This window comes from Notamacropus eugenii, chromosome 7 (assembly GCF_028372415.1).
Source record: "Notamacropus eugenii isolate mMacEug1 chromosome 7, mMacEug1.pri_v2, whole genome shotgun sequence".
NCBI classification, from domain to species: domain Eukaryota; kingdom Metazoa; phylum Chordata; class Mammalia; order Diprotodontia; family Macropodidae; genus Notamacropus; species Notamacropus eugenii.
The window spans coordinates 138,386,629-138,400,153 of NC_092878.1; positions in this window are offsets into that span (position 1 = coordinate 138,386,629).

Genomic DNA, 13,525 nt, shown 5'->3' on the forward strand with positions numbered 1-13,525 from the left:
GTTTTGCCTCATTCTATAAAAGTATCCCTTTAATAATTTGTTTGGCCTTATTATAAATCTATTAATTAATCTAGGCTGCATCATCATTATCATACAAATATGATTTGACTATGAACAGTGATTTTCAATTTAAGTGTTAGTTTAGTTCTAGAAAGTGTTTTATGCTTATGTTTATAGAGATTTTGCATGTGCTTTAGCAGTTAGTTCCGAGATATTTTATGTGTTTTATAGGAATTTTGAACAGAATTTTTCTAATTATACTTTTTTCTTGACTTTTGTTACTAATGTAGGGAAATGTCAAAGATTTTCATGGATTTTCTGTGGCAACTCCTCAAATCATTAGTCATCTCAACTAATTTCTTTGCTTTTTCTCCAGAGTTATCTATGTGTGCCATCATATCATCTGCAAGTATGAATATTTTTTTTTCTTTGTCAATGTTTATTCCTTTACAGTGTCCTCTTGTCTAATTGCTCCAGCTCACATTTCTAGGAGAATGCTAAATGATGCAAGGAAAAGGAACGAACACCCTTGCTTGGAGAGGAAAATTTCCCATGGCAAACAATAGTAGTCTCCTTTGGCTTTATATATAAGCTTGTGATCATGTAAAAGAAGTTTCTTTTAATGTTTATGTTTTTTTAGTATTTCTAAAATAAATGAGTGCTTTATTTTGTAAAAAATATCTGCTTTTATTGAAATAATATTTATTGAAATAATAGTGGTTTTTGTTATTTGGCTGTATGTCTTCCTAGTGTTGAACTAGGTCTACATAAGTGGCATGAATCCAACTTGGTCACAATGAGCTATATTCTGGATATTTTGATTTAGTCTCCTAATGAGGATTTTATTTAAAATTTTCCATTGAGATTCATTACTAAGATCAATCTGTAGTTCTTTCTCTCTCTATTTGATCTTTTCCTGCTTTGAATATCCAGACCATATTTGTTTCATAAAAAGAGTTTGGCAGAGTGCCTCCTGTCTGAAAATTATGAATAATTTTCATAACATAGATATTAATTGCTCTTTAAATGTTTAATAGAACTCACTTATAAATCCATCTGGCCCAGGAAATTTTCTTTGACAATTAATTTTCTTACTTGCTTAATTTTTTTTCTGAGATAAAATTGTTTAAGATCCCTATGTCTTGGTTTGCTTGTTTGAGTACATTTAATTTTTTTTTTTACAGAAACTTGTAAATTCCTTTGAATTGTCATATTAAATTCATTGGCATATCACTCTGCATGGTAATTTCTGCTAATCTTTATTACTTGTTTTGTGAATTTACTTTAGCATTTAAAAACCTTCAGTAATCTGATTTTTCTTCTTTTGGTTAAGGCTAGCTGATTTGTTAATTTTGTTTGTCTTTTCAAAAAAACTTGCTTGTAATTAAAAAATATCTTTATCATCTAATTTTAGAACTTTCTTTTTTTGTTCCTTTCTTTAGGGTGGCTAATTTATTTACTTTTCTAGACTTTAATTTCATGCTCAGTTTCATTAATTTTCTTTTTCTGTGTGTTCAGAGGTAGATATTTCCCTTTGAGGGCTTTTTTGACTGTGCCTCATAGGTTTTATTATGTTGTCTCCCTAATCATTTAGTAACTATGATGATTTTGATGCAGATTTTTCAACAAGCATTACTTAGTCTCCATTTTGTGTCATACCTTTTGCACATTTCCTATATTATCTTTTTACTATTCTTACTATTTTTTCCTATTTTTCCTAAAATTGTTTTTTCTTTCTTTACTGTTCTGTTAGATACATCCAGCTCTGAAAGAGGAATATTAAAATTTCTTTCTGTTTTTGTATTATATTTTGTATTACTATCAATGTATTATCAATGTATTCCAGCTACCATTTCTTTTAAGAAACTAGCTACTAATTTTTTTAAAAATGAAAAATATCTATCAAACCATACTTCATATATGATGGAAATACACCAGAACTTTTCCTAATAAATATGGAAGTAAAGCATGGATGCCTACTCTCCCCATTGTTATTTGATAAAATTGTGAAAAATGTGTGTGTGTATGTGTGTGTGTGTGTGTGTGTGTGTGTGTGTGTGTGAAAGAGAGAGACAGAGAGAGAGAGGGGCATAAAGACATAAAGATAGCTAAAGAGATAAAACTATCCCTATTTGCTGATGATATGGTGTCTCACTTGGAAAATCCTAGCAAATCAGCAGACGTTAATTGAGACAACAATTTTTGCAGACTACAAAATAAATTCTCAAAAAATCAGCCACATTTCTACAGAATAATAATGAAATCAAGGTGACAATAATTAAAATGCAAATGACAACAAAATGCACAAGGTATCTGTGGGTCAATCTACCAAAGCACGCCAAATCCTGTACATGTTTAATGATTCTTAAACAAATAATTAAAAAAAGAAATTAAACAGAGTTGTGTTTCTTGAAGAAATTAAAAAAAAAACCAAGTTAAATAACTAGACTTATTCAGTGTTCATGCCTGGGCCATGCCAATGTAAAAAATGATAATACCACCAAAGTTAATTTAGTGTTATACTTACTATACTGAAAATTAGACTACTACAACTGAAACTATTATTGCTTGCGTCTTAACGGGCATTGAGTTTTTCTTTGTCACTGTTCAAGACTCCCTGTTGTGAGGACTTCCTCAGAATGGATATCAAGTGTATTTTCTGTTAAAAACTGCCTTTATTGCTTGTGTCTTCCTGGATTTCGAGATGGTGTGACAACTTACGGAAGTTCTGACATTAATGTCCCTATAAAGGAAATTCAGATTTGTCTATTTTTGACAGTAAAGCTTCATATATTTTGGTTGTTTACCTTTCTTAGGATTATGAATTACTATTTAAGTAAGGAATGATAATGATAGTAAAAATGACTGCTGAATAGGAGATGGTGACATTGCTTTGGGATACATATTGCCAAATTATTTTCCCTCTCATTTTGTAGGCCTTGTAAATAATATCAGTTTGCAATCACAACCTAAGCTTTCCAATTATTTGTGATTTGATGGGTTAACAAAGCTTGTCTTGCATTTGTAATAATAACTTTTCTAAGGAGATAACATCAAAGATGAGTCCCCAAAGTCAGTCCAATCAGTTCCTCATGAATTTCCTGATGTCTCCTTCAGCATGAATGTAACAGTGAGTTCATCATTATCATGATCATCATTGCTGTTTTTCAGTTCTTTTGGTTGTGTCTGACTCAGCATTTGGAGTTTTCTTGGCAAAGTACTGGAGCAGTCTGCCATTTCCTTCTACAGCTCATTTTACAGATGAGGAAACTGAGGCAAACTCAGTTTAAGTGACTTGCCCAGGGTCACACAGCTAGTATATGTCTGAGGCTAGACTTGAACTCATCTTCTATCCACTGTGCCACATAGCTGCCAACAAAATGCCAAAAATATGACAATAAGGTCACACATATATTTATTTGCATTTTTATTATGCTTCACACTCATTGTATTTATATGCCATTTTGGTGACAAAGAAGTATTTTGGGTCATTATTAAATTTGCTATACAATTATATTATTTTGACTTGTAGAAACTCTATGAGTATTTTTAAAATTTCTATCCCTTGCCATTTTTTTCCCCTTTACCTACTAACTATCAGTAACTCTGACTCTTTATAAAAGAAATGAAGGGATGAGTGGGGGAATAATGTCTACAGACATTAAGATGCTGTGGATAAGGAAGAATTTGACTAGAGGTCTTTTGATCTCAAAACATGCTCACATTATCTTAGTATGACTACTTGTGTGGAGGGGGGATTATTGTTAAGTATTCACTTAGGAAAGACAACAATCATTAGAAATTGTCTACTGTTCACAGTTAAGGTTTACAAAGCGTTTCCCTCATAGCAACCCCCTGGGGTAGGTAGTAAAGGACTGATACAAGTGAAGTGATTTATTTAAGGTCTCACAGCTAGTTAATGTTGGTGCAATGAGCTCTCCTAATTCCAAGTTGAATGATTTTTTTATACTTTGCCTCTCCTACTTCATGCAAAAGAGTCTCCACTTTATTCCCAATCATTTGACTAATATTTTATATAGCCTTGACTCAGGTATCTAAATTTCAGAGTCTTCTTTTTAAAACCAAATTGAACTTCTTTTCATAAGTCTTGATAATGTAATTAGCATTTCTTGAGTATAATGAAAGAATGGTACTGTTTAGAATGGTCTTATTTTGACTAAAAAAACAACTCTGGAAGTATTTCAAATTTGCAGATTCTAGCAGTTGTATACAATCCAACAATCAAAGAGAGCCAGAGTGATTTGAGTTTAAGGCATGGTCCTTGAGAAAGAAATCCTAAATATATGCTCTCAGAAGATAGACCCACAAAAGGCATAGGGATGTCCAAATTCATCACAACTACAGCCTGAATGACAGACTAACAAAATCATCTTTTTTCAAAATATTAATCTTACTCAGTATCTGCGTGGCACAGTGGATAGAGTGCCAGGTCTATAGTCAGGAAGACTTCAGCTCTTGGTGCTGGACCCAGATGGCTCTGGAGGAGAAAGTAGAGCTGATGACTTTGCACTTAAACCTAGTTCACTTGTGTGTCATGGTATCATCTCCCTAATGTAAAGTTCCTCTTCAAGAAAGAAAGGCAAACCACAATAACAACAATGATGGGGTGATGGGACCTGGATCCCTAAAAGGAAAAGACCATGTCTTTGAAAGCAATCTAGTCCCTGAATTTTCCCATACATCTCAGCAGCCCAGACCATTGGTGTCTTGGCCAAGGCATCTGGCTCACCCCGGCCTTACTTGACAGTTCTCTCACAGTTGTTCTTGGCCATCACAGGCTATTTACCACTCCTTACTATCATCTAAATCCTTTCATTGTTCTTTTTTTTTTTTTTTTTTTTTTTTTACTATATAGGTATCAGTCTCACCCCCATTAAGTTGCAGATTCACTAGGAAACTATCAGGACTTCATTGGTGTTACAATAAACCTTGCCACTTTGACTGAAAGAAGTTTTTAGTTCCTGAATTCATTTCACATCGTTGGGGTTCCCAGCAACCCCAAGTCATATCAATAATATTTCAATAACATGATTCGCCTCCCTAGGGAATCACTCTCAAGGTGCACTGACTCCATTGCTAGCCTTTTCCATTCCCAAGTTTTACTACATCTTGTAATCCTTTTCCTGATAAAAATAGATGGCTCCTGTCTAAGAATTCTAAAAGGTACAAGCCAAAGGAAAGCATCCTTTCTTCAATCTTTTTTTCCCCTTAGAAGAGCTAATGTAGGGTTTCAAACATTTAGATGTAAGAGTTCTATAAAAAGTAAAAGAAAGCATAAAGAAGAACTATGTCCACAAAAGCAAATAGGTAAGTTGACTATTACAGGCACTAACAGTAAACTTGGAGTATTCTGACTGTCTGATATTAAACTCAATTCAAAATGAACAAACATTTGTTAAACACCTTTCATTAAGTACCCGTTATGTTCAAGGCACTGTTCAAAGTACACAGAAATTTAAAAAAATGATTCCTGCCTTCAAAGAATACGCAATCTAATGGAAACAATTCTGCAAACCAATACGTACAAACAAGCTGTATACAAGACAAATAGGAAATAATTAAACTATATACAGGCTAAATAAGAATTCTGAGGGTTTAGGAAAAGCTTCCTCTAGAAGTTGGGATTATAGCTGGGACTTGGAAAGTTTTAGACAGAAAATGATCTGTGGTACCGAAGGGAGGATAAGGAACTCATCAAAAATGTGGAGTGATGCCTGGCTTGTGTGGTAACAACTTGATATGACAGACAAAGATGTTTTATTCATTTAAAAATGACAAAAATGTGATTGTAAGGAAACAGTTTCAAGGGCACCAAAGACACATGCGTACTGTCTTGTTGGAGACTTCCGAACCAAGGCATGATGATTACATAAACTAATTTACATATGTATGATTTATGCCTAAAGAGGGTAAAAGTAAGAAAATGAGAAATTACATTAACATTTGGAGACTGAGGTATCATTTAAAATTTAGAAAGACTATCAATTTTATAGGGGAAATCTGGGACATTGTGACTTTCTGAGTTAAGGGTGAATCGCTGAGAGTTAGGAGGATGTCATTTAAGCCTCTAAAGAGGCATTCCCACAAAGAAGGAGTGTGTGGGAAAGGTGAAGGCATCAGGGAGGCTGAAAAGTTGCTCAGCTCAGGCTGTGACAGAAGCTTAGTCAGTGAGATAGGCAATCACTCAGTTGACAAGCATTTATTAACTACCTACTATGTGCCAAGCACCGTGCTAAATGCTGGGGATACAAAGAAGGGAAAAAGATTGTCCCTTTTCTTGAAGAACTCATGGTCTAACAAGGGAGACAGTATGCAAATGATTATTACAAATGGTAGATAGTTGGGCAGATAGATAGTTGATAGTAGATAGACACATAGTATCTTTTATCATTCCCCCAAACCCTATCATATCTATGTGCTATCTCACATTTATCTATACTATATATAGTGTCTACATATTATCTATCATATATATAATATAGCTCTGTCTATATATGTATTATATAGCCATGTCTATATAGCATATAGATACATAGTATATATATCTATATTCTATCAATCTACTCTATCATCCACCCATCTTTGTATCTATCTACCTACCTACCTGTTATCTTTCTGTCACCTACTTTGCAGTATATACTGATGATAATCAATAGAGGAAAGGCACTAGCACTTGGGGAGCAGTAGTTCAGGTGAGAGGTGATAAGGACCTGCACCAGGGTAGCTGCAGTGCCAGAGAAGAATAGAGGACATGTATATACAATAAATGGTATGAAGTTAGAATGAACAGAACTTGGCATCAGAGAGATAAAAGGAGGGGGAAATGTGACAGATACTGAGCTGTCAAAGATAGGTTGTGAACCTAGTGACTGGGAGGATGGTGGTCTCTTTGACAGTAATAAGAAAGTTAGGAAGAGTAGAGGGCTCAGGGGAGAAAATACTGAGTTCAGTTTTGGACATGGTGAATTTAAGATGTCTATGGATATTTAGTTGGAGATGTCTAATACTTGGCGATGTGTTTCTGGAGGTTAGGAGAGAGTTTAGGGTTAAATAAATAGATTTGAGAATTATTAGCATAGAGATTATAATGGAGTTCATGGTTGCTGATGAGCAGCCTTCAGCTGAATGATTCCTGATTGGTTGGAGGGAGAACTGACTTCCCAAGCCAGGAATTCCAGTGGCAGCCATTGCCATTAAAAATCACATAGAACTTGTTGCTCTCTGCTGTGACCTCTGGATGGAGAAGGAAAACCAGAGATGGCTTTGTAAGGATGGTTTCCTGGTGAGCTGCCTTAAACCAGAATTGCTACTATGAACTCTGTTTTGATTAGACAGCACAGCACTTTTTTGTGTGTGCTTGTGTGAAGCAATCAGGGCTAAGTGACTTGCCCAGGATCACACAGCTAGTCAAGTGTCTGAGGAAGGATTTGAACTCAGGTCCTCCTGACTCCAGGGTGGTACAGCATAGCATTTGAGGTAGTGGTTAACTGGAAGAACCTGTTAAGGTTATGTTCCAATAGAGAAGAGAATTCTACCAGCTGAAGAGTGGTGAGGATTAACATCCAAGCAGTGAGGAGAGTAGTTTTATAGGGCACACGTGTTCCTGAATGGACTGCTGACCTTAAGCTCTTGAGTTTTCCAGCTGCAACTGTTTGGGGAGAATGTACTTGCTGAGTGGCTTCTCTGTGAATTTGGTTGTAGTGGCTAGTCAAAATAAAATTCATCAATTAAAAATAGCAGTAACAAAAGAGCCTTGAATACGCTTTAACTTGAATAAGATTATGGTCAAGACCCCAGAGCTCTGAGCTGTGTTGAATGGGAACCATGATTTTGGTCTAAAGATGCTCAGGGCATAGGTTGTGAATTGTCTGCCTTGATGACATAATACATTAGAGCAGCCACCTTTAGAATGCTTGGTTTTGAATGGGCCTGCATCCTGATGTGGATCGCTTTCCCCTATGGGCAAACTACACGAGGGAGTTTAAGTGGTTCATGAATTGGTCTACGTGGATGAGCTTGTTTGGGATTATCCATATCCTTGCTGAAGAATGTCTGCCAAGCATAATAATTTTAGTTCCACTGTAGTTTATCTAAGCTGTTCTTTTGGATGATAGTGATCCAACAGACACAGCTACACATTAAATCTGGCAATGTAAGAATCCCATTATCTTTCTTTACCTACATCTACTTATTCATCACATCCTATGGACTCTGCCTTATTTCATGCTTCCATTGCTTTCTTTCCCATCTTGCTGCTACTCCTGTCATTCTAGATTTACCACACTTCTCCATTCGTTCCATAACTATTTCTTTTTCTCATCATGTTCTCCTCAGTGCCAGAGGAATGTCCCTAAAATGCAGGTTCATAAGCATCAACCTCAGCACTCTGAAACCTTCAATGGCTCCCCATTGTTTATAGGAAATATACAATCCCCCTTGTACAATATTCAGCGTCCTTCACAATATGAAGGCATATGCTTTGTTTTCCTTGCTAATACTTTAAGTAAATTACTGTTTTGTTCAATTTGATTTTTATGCACCCTGTGAATTCTACTCAACTTCAAAATAGTATCCCTGCCAGGAATCAAGGATAGTACCTTAAATCTCCTGATATCTTCACATCCTAGCAAAAGACTTTCTTCATAGGTGGTGCTCAATAAATGATCAATATTTATTGATGCTGGTGATACATATTCAGAACAGGCCACTCTAAAACAGGACATTTTTATTCTCATCTTTTGCTTAATCTCATTCCTCCAATCCTTAACATTCAAAAATTTCCAAATTTTATCTGAGTGGACAGATTGACTCCATTTCTAATTTTCACACTCTGAACCCCGATTCCATAAGTATGGCTACAAATAGAAACTTCAGACCCAATGGCATTTTAGAAATTCAAAAGCTTCAAGAATTTTAGAAAATAAGCAGACCAAGGTGGAGGTGGGCATGAGTTCCCTCAAGTTAATTGTGCCACTTTTTTTTAGTTTATTTATTTATTTTTAGTTTTCAACATTCATTTCCACAAGATTTTGAGTTCCAAATTTTCTCCCCATCTCTCCCCTCTCCCTCCCCAAAACCCCATGCCTTCTGATTACCCATTACCCCAATCTGCTCTCTCTTCTATCATACCCCTCCCTTCCCTTATCCCCATCTTCTCTCTTTTCTTGTAGGGCAAGATAGATTTCTATAACCTGTATTACTTGTATTTCTCATTGCCCAGTTGCATGCAAAAACAATTCTCAACATTCATTCCTTAAACTTTGAATTCCAACTTCTCTCCCTTCCTCCTCCTCCTCCTCCCCATCCCCACTGAGAAGGCAAGAAATTCAATATAGGCTATATATGTGTAGTTTTGCTAAAGGCTTCCAAAAATAGTCATGTTGTGTAAGACTAACTATATTTCCCTCCATCCTATCTCACCTCCTATTTATTCTATTCTCTCTTTACACCTTGTTCCTCCCCTAAAGCGATTACTTCTTATTACTCCTTCCTCCCATTTACCCTCCCTTCTATCATCCCCCACCCCATTTATCCCCTTCTTCCCTACTTTCCTGTAGTGTAGGATAGATTTTCATACCAAATTGAGTGTGTTTGATGTTAATCCCTCCTTAAGCAAAATATGATGAGAGTAAGCTTCACTTTTTTCCTCTCTCCTCCCCCTTTTCCCCTTCATTGAAAAAACTTTTTTTTGCCTCTTTTATGAGAGATAATTTGCCCCATTCTATTTCTTCCTTTTTCCTCCCAATATATTCCTCTCTCACACCTTAAATTTATTTTTTTAGATATCATCCCTTCCTATTCAATTCACTCTGTGCCTTCTGTCTCTCTGTCTCTCTGTCTCTCTGTGTCTCTCTCTCTCTGTCTCTCTCTCTCTCTCTATATATATGTATATACATATAACAATTATATATAACAAGTCAACTTTAGTAATTTCCTTATGATTTCTCTTTCTTTTTCATGCTTCTCTTGATTCTTGTGTTTGAAAGTCAGATTTTCTATTCAGCTCTGATCTTTTCATCAAGAATGCTTGAAAGTCCTCTATTTCATTGAATGACCATTTTTTCCCCTGAAGTGTTATACTCAGTTTTGCTGGGTAGGTAATTCTTTGCTTTAATCCTAGTTCCTTAGACTTCTGGAATGTCATATTCCAAGCCCTCTGATCCCTTAATGTAGAAGCTGCTAGACCTTTTGTTATCCTGATTGTATTTCCACAATGGTAGAATTGTTTCTTTCTGGCTGCTTACAATATTTTTTACTTGACCTGGCAACTCTGGAGTTTGGCTACAATATTCTTAGGAGTTTGTCTTTTCAGATCTCTTTCAGGAGGTGATCTGTGGATTCTTTCAAAATTTATTTTACCCTCTGGTTCTAGAGTATACAGCAGTTTTCTTTAACAATTTCATGAAAGATGATGTCTAGGCTCTTTTTTTGATCATGGCTTTCAGGTTGTCTCATAATTTTTAAATTGTCTCTCCTGGCTCTATTTTCCAGGTCAGTTGTTTTTCCAGTGAAATATTTCACGTTGTCTTCAATTTTTTTCATTCTTTTAGTTTAGTTTTGTTATTTCTTGTTTTCTCATAAAGTCATTAGCTTCCATCTGCTCCATTCTAATTTTTAAAGAACTATTTTTCTTCAGTAAGCTTTTGAACCTCCTTTTCCATTTGGCTAATTCTGCTTTTTAAAGCATTTTTCTCTTCATTTGCAAAAAGGAAATGGCCTCTTTTGCCATTTGATTTAGTCTATTTTTAAATGTGTTATTTTCTTCAGCATTTTTTGGGTCTCCTTTAGCAAGTTGTTGATTCACTTTTCACGATTTTTTTGCATCTCTCTCATTTCTCTTTCCAATTTTTCCTCCACCTTTCTTACATGATTTTCAAAATCCTTTTTGAGTTCTTCCATAGCCTGAGATCATTGCCTACTTATTTTGGAGGTTTTGGATGCAGAAACCTTGATTTTTATGTCTTCATCTGATGGTATGCTTTGTTCTTCTTCATCTGAAAGGATGGAAGAAAATACCTGTTCACCAAGAAAGTAACCTTCTATATTCTTATTTTTTCCCCTTTTGGGGGCATTTTCCCAGCCAGTTACTTGACTTTTGAATCCTTTGTCAAGAGAAAGGTATCTGGGGACCTGCAAGTTCTCAGCTCCCCAAAGTGGCACAACCAAAGAAGAGGAATAAACTCCTCTCCTGGCCTGTGCTCTAGTCTGGTAGCTACCAAAGCTGTTCTGCCCAGGATCTTTTAGTAGAATTCCCTTTCCAGAGCCTCTACCAGCTCCATCATGCCAGCACTGTTCCTTACCCCAGCACCACCACTGAGGGCTGAGACCTAGATCAGCGGCCCAACTCCCCCAGGGCCTTTAGGTTGAGAGCTCCAAAAACAGACACTGCCACTGCTGCCACCGCCACCTGGTTCTGGGGCTAGGGGAGGACCCTGCTCCCTTCTTACCTAGGTGAAAAAGCTTTCCTGTTGACTTCCAAAGCTGTCCTTGGCATTTATGAGTTGAAGGATCTGGGAACTGGGGCTTCTGCTGGGGATTCTACCCCCAGGTCTTCTCTGGTCCTGTTCCTGCCAGTGCCACGTGGCCAGAGCTGGGCTGGGATCTGTGGGCTGTGCTCTGCTACATGCCCTATGTGATAGACCTTTCCTATCTGCCTTCCAGGTTGCCTTGGGCTGGAAACCTCTTTCACTTTGTCATTTTGTGACTTCTGCTGCTCTAGAATTTGTTTAGAGTCACTTTTTACAGATATTTTCTGGACTGTGGGGTGCATCTTTCTATTCTGCCATCTTGGCTCCACCTCCTGTGCCATTCTTCAAAAACTTCCTTTAGTAGCACATGCATTAAACACAGGGCCTTTGTACACTGCAGATAAGTAGACTTGCTACCAAGTCAGAGAAGACCCTATGCCAGTTTACACTGATCAAAACATCTAATCTATCTGAGATAGTGAAATAGTAATTGAGTAGTAATGATAATACTTTGCACAGCTTTAGTATTAAGTATTCTCCCCATGATTTGGTTTTATTTACCAAGAAAATTGTTGCAAATCCTACATGATGCATATATTTATAATTTAAATGCACAGAACATCATTAGTACCCCAAGGCATCAGCAGGAGAAATTATACCACTAACATATTGCCAAAACAACCAAAGGGGTCCTGTTGTCTATTCAAAAAAGGTTTCATTTGGTTTCAAAGTATTTGTGAGCAACTGAAGTATGTCTATATTGGGGAGAGACAGTCTTATATTTGCACAGACTAAAAAAGGAATGGGATTAGATGGTTCCTGAATCTTGGACATGTAGTAAGGACTAAGCCCTTGGAGAATAGCAGTCATGAATTAATGGTCACTAGTGATTTGTTCTAGAGCCTTGTTTTGCTATGTAAAATCTGGTTGATGTTACAGAGCTAGAAAAGTTAAGGGTATATATTTGCCTTGTGCTGGAGAGTTGTCTGCACAACTAAGTTTGAAAAAGCTCCTCATCAGGTGTTGGCATTGTCCATTAGAGGATTTTCCAGCTTGGTAGCACCTGACCAGAACATTTCCTCTGCAGTCATTGCCTTAATATTATTAATAACTGACATTCATGTTAACTTTAAATCATTCAAAGTGCTTTAATGTGAGCCCAGGCCTTCCTGACTCCAAGAACAGTACTCAGTCATGATGCCATGATGACTTTCTATGGCTTTTGTGGAGAATGCCACTTGGGAGGCAAGGAAACAAAAAGGAATATAAATTCTTCATGCCAACATTTCTTGGTTTCCTTATGACTCTTAGATATGTTCCTAGGATTAATACTAGAGAGTGGGATTAGAAGGATGTTCAGATTTACATTGAGATTTTCCTTTGGAATGATCTCCAACAAAAAAGGAGGGGGCTTTATGATCAGGTCACTGATCCTTTTGAAGGAAAGAACCACTTATGGTCTCTTCCTCTATGAGAGGAGGAGCCTGAGAAGAGATTCCAAAAGCCTGGCGTATTCTTGGTACTGAATGTCTATTGTTTAATTAATCATGCTGCTGACTAGATGTAATAACAAGTAATGATGAACATGTTTATGGTAGGGAGAATATGATCAATCACAACACAAGAGGCCAGAATATGCCCAAGTTTTAAACCCAAGTTTAAGACATCTTGATCCTGTTCATCTTGATAGAAAGGACAGCTACAAAAGTCGTGCAGAAAGGGATGGGTTACCATGTGCATTGTGGAGAGGGCATTGGAACTATGAGATCACAAATCCATTTGAGTATTTGAGTCTAATGGGTAGAAACAGACCAAAGTTAGAATGTTCAATGTCACTATTTCTCACTATGGCCTTTGTTGATCCCAAGGAACTCTAACATGGCATTGGGACTAGGAACAGCTCAGACAGTTGTTGACCATATGTAGCATAACATTTCAGCAGAGCCATGGGGATTTGGAAATATCTCTCGGCCAGCTAATTATATCCTGTTTGTCAGTCGACAACATCCACTTATTCTCAGATGACAATAGTGTCA